Here is a 6000-nt window from a genome sequence, read left to right as displayed (position 1 = left end):
ATCTATACGCGAGCTGACGAGCTCAGAAATCTTTAGATTATTGGATTTCAATAACGGCTAAACTATGATCAAGTTCTGAGTAAGCTCAATCGATAGTTTATTGGGTTCAAATTATATAATAAAAGTGTTTTTATTTTTCATCAATTATACGTGTCCTACGAGCGGAGATATTGCGATGCAAAGTCCGAAATGTAAATATTTTACACATTAAGATACGTTATCATTATCGCTCTCTCATAAAACGTTATTTACAATTTTTCGACACTATGCTAGCAAACAAGGTTTCTCGCTGGTGCTGCATCGAAAGAAATTGGGAATATTTTTAGCGTCTTTACCATATCTATAATATAATATGTGTGAAGCAATATTTCTGATAAACCATGCGCGCGTTATTATCGACCCAGCAAGTAAATCAGGCCGATAAGTCAGGCCAAAAAGAAAATTATTTTATATTTCTTTCTATCACTGTGCTCTTTGCTTCCTGGTTTTTGCTCTTAACCTGTTTGCGACTATCCCGTATTTCGCAATTGCGTCGCGTAACGCGATGTTTTTTGTTCTCTGTCGCCCAAGATAAAAATTGACGAACTTCAGAAGAGACAAGAAACATCACGTTACGCGACGGAATTGCGAAATACGAGATAGTCGCAAAAAGGAGCAAAAAACAGAAAACAAAGAGCACATTGTAGATCAGCCTTTAGATAACTCACTATAGCTGCGTTCGGCGGAAAAAGAAAAGATATTCGAGAAAATAGAGGATAAAAGAAGAAATATGATAAATGTTTTTTAAAAAATTATACATTTTTAAACCTACCAAAATAATAGAAAATATTTAAATGTATGTAATTTTTAATTGAAATAAAAAATATTTAACGCAAAAAACTTGGCGCTAGATTTTGGAACATAGCAAGACAATCAAGATAATGAAAACACATAATGTTTTTAATTTAGACCTAAACATAAAACACATCACACACACACACACGTAAGTATCGTACATGCTTATCATATTTATTCGTTAATTTCGGCCGTATTTGGTCTACCAATGCCAAGTTTTTTATTAATATTTTTTTATTTTAATTAAATATTAAATATATTTAAATATCTTCTATTATATTGGTGGGTTTAAAAATGTATAATTTTTTAAGATATTTATAATATTTTCTCTTTTTATTTAGCTTTTCATTTAGTTGTTTACAATTTTCCGATTTCAACATTTTTTTTGAAAAATATTTTTAAAATTATGAAATCTTAATTAACACTTAATTATTCACCTAAACATTCTTCTTACGGAAATCAATACATTCATGTTGCACAATTATTTTATATTATTAAAACAATTTTATACAACAGTTTTTCAATAAAGTATTACAGAGTAATAATCCAAAATATATTTAGAAGAACCTTTAATTAATGAGTCGTCATTCTTAACCTTTGTTGTGCACACCTCTTCGAAATTACGTATTATGCACAGGGGGTATTTCATACCCCAATCACTTAAAACGTTTATTACAGACGTACAATTCGTTATTTTGACTCAAACACAATTGCTGGCTATTGTTCAAAGCTTCCAAAATACGGTCTAATAGGTTTCATTAATATTTTGCAACATAAAATAACTATAAATGATGTTAACTAAAAAAACCGAAAAATGGACTTTTTCACTAAAAAATGCATAAAAAATTTAATTTTTAATATTTTTTAATAATTTTTGCGGGATTACTTTCTTGAAATACTACACTTTCAAGGAAAAATATTAATTTATAGCGGAGTTGAAAAAAGTATATTTACTATTTACTTTTGTTTTACTTCTCACCACTGCCAAGAGCAGACTAAAGCCGGGCGGGCAAAACTATGTATAGGATCTTGAAGTGTTATTCCTAGACTACAGGTAAATGGCAGCACAGGTCCCGATTCGCATTGTATACGTATTAGAAAAACGCGTTTGAAAATACGCTGGGGTATTTTCTACCCCCAGTGCACAACAAAGGTTAAAAATGAATTTAAAAGAGAAAACAGATTCTATTAAAATTGTAAATATATATATATATATATATATATATATATATATATATATATACACTGCTAAAAAAATTAAGGGATCACTTTTTGTCAGTAAATTTTTACCGATTTTTAAACTGTAATTACTCAGCGAATAATTAACGTAAAAAGAAGTTCAAAAAAAGGTTTTACAGGGCAAACTCTCTACTATAAAATGCTTTTGTTCAATTTTTACTTAGGTTAATACTCAAAGTCGTGGTCAGCTTTGAATAAGGACGTATTTGTGATATCCAAAATCTTGAAATATGCCGTCTTCCACCGCCTAACAAAAAAAATTGACGATCATTGATATATACCATCTCAAAGTACGGACTTTGCTCTTTCAAATAAAAAAAAACTTTGTTCTACACCGATTATTTAGCGAGATATCGCAATTTAAAGTAACTCCTGTTTTTTTACGATTTTAGCACGATACTGCCGGCATTTGCGTAACCTGATGTGCACCACGGAAAGGTTGCTCGGTCGGATTTTGCACATCATCGGATGTATGTGTATATGGAGTGTACATGTATATGTGTGTATATGTAACGTTTCTTTTTTTAGTAAGAAGTGTTGGCATTTTTTCGCCATATCATGCGTATCGCGCAATCTTAATCTCATATTGATGCATTTTTTTTTACATCAGATTGAAGAGGCGTTAAATTTGGAATGAAATTTCTCAATCTGATGTAAAAAAATGCATCAATATGACATAAACATTGCGCGAGATAATACGGTGAAGAGATGACAGCACTTCTTACTAAAAAAAAAAAGAACCTCTACATATACTCACATACATAGAGAGTTTGCCCTGTGAAACCTTTTTTTAAACTTTTTTTTACGTTAATTATTTGCTGAGTAATTACAGTTTAAAAATAAGCAAAAATTTACTGACAAAGTAATCCCCTAATTTTTATTAGCAGTGTATGTTTTACGTACCTAGAATACATAATTTTTAATAACATTTATGCATTTTAATATTTTCATTTTTATACTTTGATTAATTTTCACTTAATAAATAACATTTATACATTTTTTCAAATTTTTACACATTTTATATCATTACATAATATGTTTAATATGACAAGAATTTAGATTAGCAATTGGTGACTCATTATTCAATTAAAATGAAGACACTTTAACTTAGAATCAGGAAATTGACAAAGAATGAGTCAATTGACTTAAAATTTTAGGCCTAAGATCAACCGGAAAAAATACGTCATAATGTCATTCGTGGGAATCAAATAAGTACTATCCGATGATATTAATATGCCGGTATTAACTCATTTTTCCTGAACGGCATCGGAAATCTTTATTAATGTCGCAATAATATCAAATAGACTCTGACGGAAGAAATCACATACCAAATTCACTTGACAAGTGAGTTGAATGTTGATAGCATTACTCACAATGTTTGTGATATAAAAATACTAAGCAACATAAACAATCTTATCGCACATGCAGGATTGGATCTTAATTAATCCTTTAATTCTCACACTTCTTATGATCGAATACAATCTTGCAAATTCTTTCAATAAGAAAATTTAAAAATAATATTGACATTTAGAAACTTAATAATTCGACATTTTTACTACAGAAAATTCGGTAAATCGGACAAGCTGACGCTTTCACTGTTTAAACCTTTTCTTTTAGCTTTTCTTTTGTATAATAAAAAATACATCAAATGCTACTAATCGTCGATATATTTCTTTTCTTTATTTATTACTTAACATTGCAAGAATATTCAAAGTGACTCGTAATATTTATTATTATTATGTTAAAAAGTAAGATATGTGTATTTCGTGATTATAGATAAATGAAAATTATTTAATGTGGAAATTAATTACAGCCGTAAAAAAATAATTGCATTATATGCGTAAATTGCGTGTGTTTATATGTTTAAGCGTGTCAATGAATACGGCGTATTCGCATCAGGATATAACTGTCAGTATTTGCCATTCCAATCACGGACTTCGAACACGTCTGAACTTTAGCCGAATAATCTATTACACAGTCTGATTACTGTAGCCAATGACACACGATCGATTTTGCGTGTCGCGCGATTGCAGGCTGCGCTCACGTGAGACAAGTTCAAAAGTCACATAAATTTTCAAACATTATGACGTATCAATTAAAAAAGTGCTATTCATCCTTCTACGATATTAATATTCGAGATTCGAGATTCGAGATAAAAAAAATAAACAAAAAACATTGGAAAGTGCCGAAATGGAAATTGCACTTGAAACATCGTCGTATGCAGAAATAGAACTGGAAAGAATCATGTATTTATTTCAATACCTTTTCAAATTTTATAAGTTCTCGTATGTGTGTGTGTGTTTGACATTGCTAATTTTAAAATATAAAAAATTTTAAATTTAAAAACTTTTATAAAATAATTTAGTAGTAGACAGATAGGTTACGGGCGTGACAAATTAAAAAAATGTATATATATGTACATACACATTTATTTATTTAATTTTATTTTTTTGCAACAATGATTAAATATAAAACTGACACTGTAATTTTTAAAACTTATTAATTTCATTAAAACACTTATTAAATGCATTAAAACTATTTTTATTGTTTTATGTTTATATGATTTTCCAAATTATTTCTTCCTAATGTTGTTTATTCATATTTAAAAAAAAATTGTGTGTCATCAATGTGTCGTATTACTGAATATTTTATTTGAGAGAAACTGTACATATAGATAAGATAATTTTAATTTTTCTATTTAAAAACTATGATCTGATATAAATAATATAAGAATTATGCAATATCATCGTGCGAGCAAGTTTATGCGATAAAAAGTCCAGTGTCAAGATGCGAAGTCCTATTACAATTTTTTTTTATTAGACGCACTTTCCGCGAAACGGTACTTTAATCTTATCTGCGAAAATCACGCCACCATTAATCATGTTAAATTATTATTATTCGCATTTTATGCTAATACATTATTAAATTATCTAGAAAGTCTGCTTTCATGTACTTGCTTCCATATACTTGCTTCTATTTAAACATATGTTCTCCTATTATTAAACATTCTTTAGCAATAGCCACTTGACGTATTATAAATTTCATATTTTATTATGTATATAATAGTATTTAAGAAACGTGCAATTTTTTAAAGGTGTTTTTTAAGGCTTGTATTTATATAAAGCGAAATCATCCCAGGTAGCAGAGTGATGTCAAATGATATATTAATTCCGTCTTAACGACGTTTATAAATGTCATTAAGACGTCTTTAGATGTCATATTGTTACCTGGGATATTTATTTTTCTTTTATGATTATTGATGTATATTATGCTCCAGTAATAAATAATTTTTGTTGTTAGAAGTTAACATTATCAGAAAAAATAAAAACTTTATTAAATATTAATCCCTTATTAATCCCTTAAATAAGAAATTTGTAAACAACATCCTTTAGTCTTAGCAAATGTTTCTTTGACCCTTGTGTTAGAAAAAATTAATTAATTAATTAATTAATTAATTTAATTAATTTACTTATCGCCTTGTTATTATAAGCTAATAAATGATCAATTAATAAATAATTAATCTTAATAGTAAATCTATTAATATAATTAATATACATATAAGAAAGAATAATATACATATACATAAGGCTAAATTGAAGTCTAAACCAGTTATTAACACATTGTAATACATTATGAACTAGTCGTTGTAACGCTAGTTGAAGAATAAACGTTACAATATAACAAAAATTTATTTATGTGTATAAATGCACAAGAATGAGAATAATAATTTTTTATAACTTTTTGAACGCTGAATACAATCCCGTTTACCCAATTGCTCTATCACGTCACTCTATCATTTTGAGAAATTTGCAGTTAAAGTTACAAAAAGACCTATTTCAATGTATTTTGGGTTATTATAATTATGATATGTGACGTGTTGGACAAGTTTTATTGTGATCAAGATTAAGTATATTATTAGAACCTTAT

This window comes from Temnothorax longispinosus, chromosome 10 (genome assembly GCF_030848805.1).
Source record: "Temnothorax longispinosus isolate EJ_2023e chromosome 10, Tlon_JGU_v1, whole genome shotgun sequence".
Taxonomy (NCBI): Eukaryota; Metazoa; Arthropoda; class Insecta; order Hymenoptera; family Formicidae; genus Temnothorax; species Temnothorax longispinosus.
Note: the sequence above shows the minus strand (reverse complement) of the source record.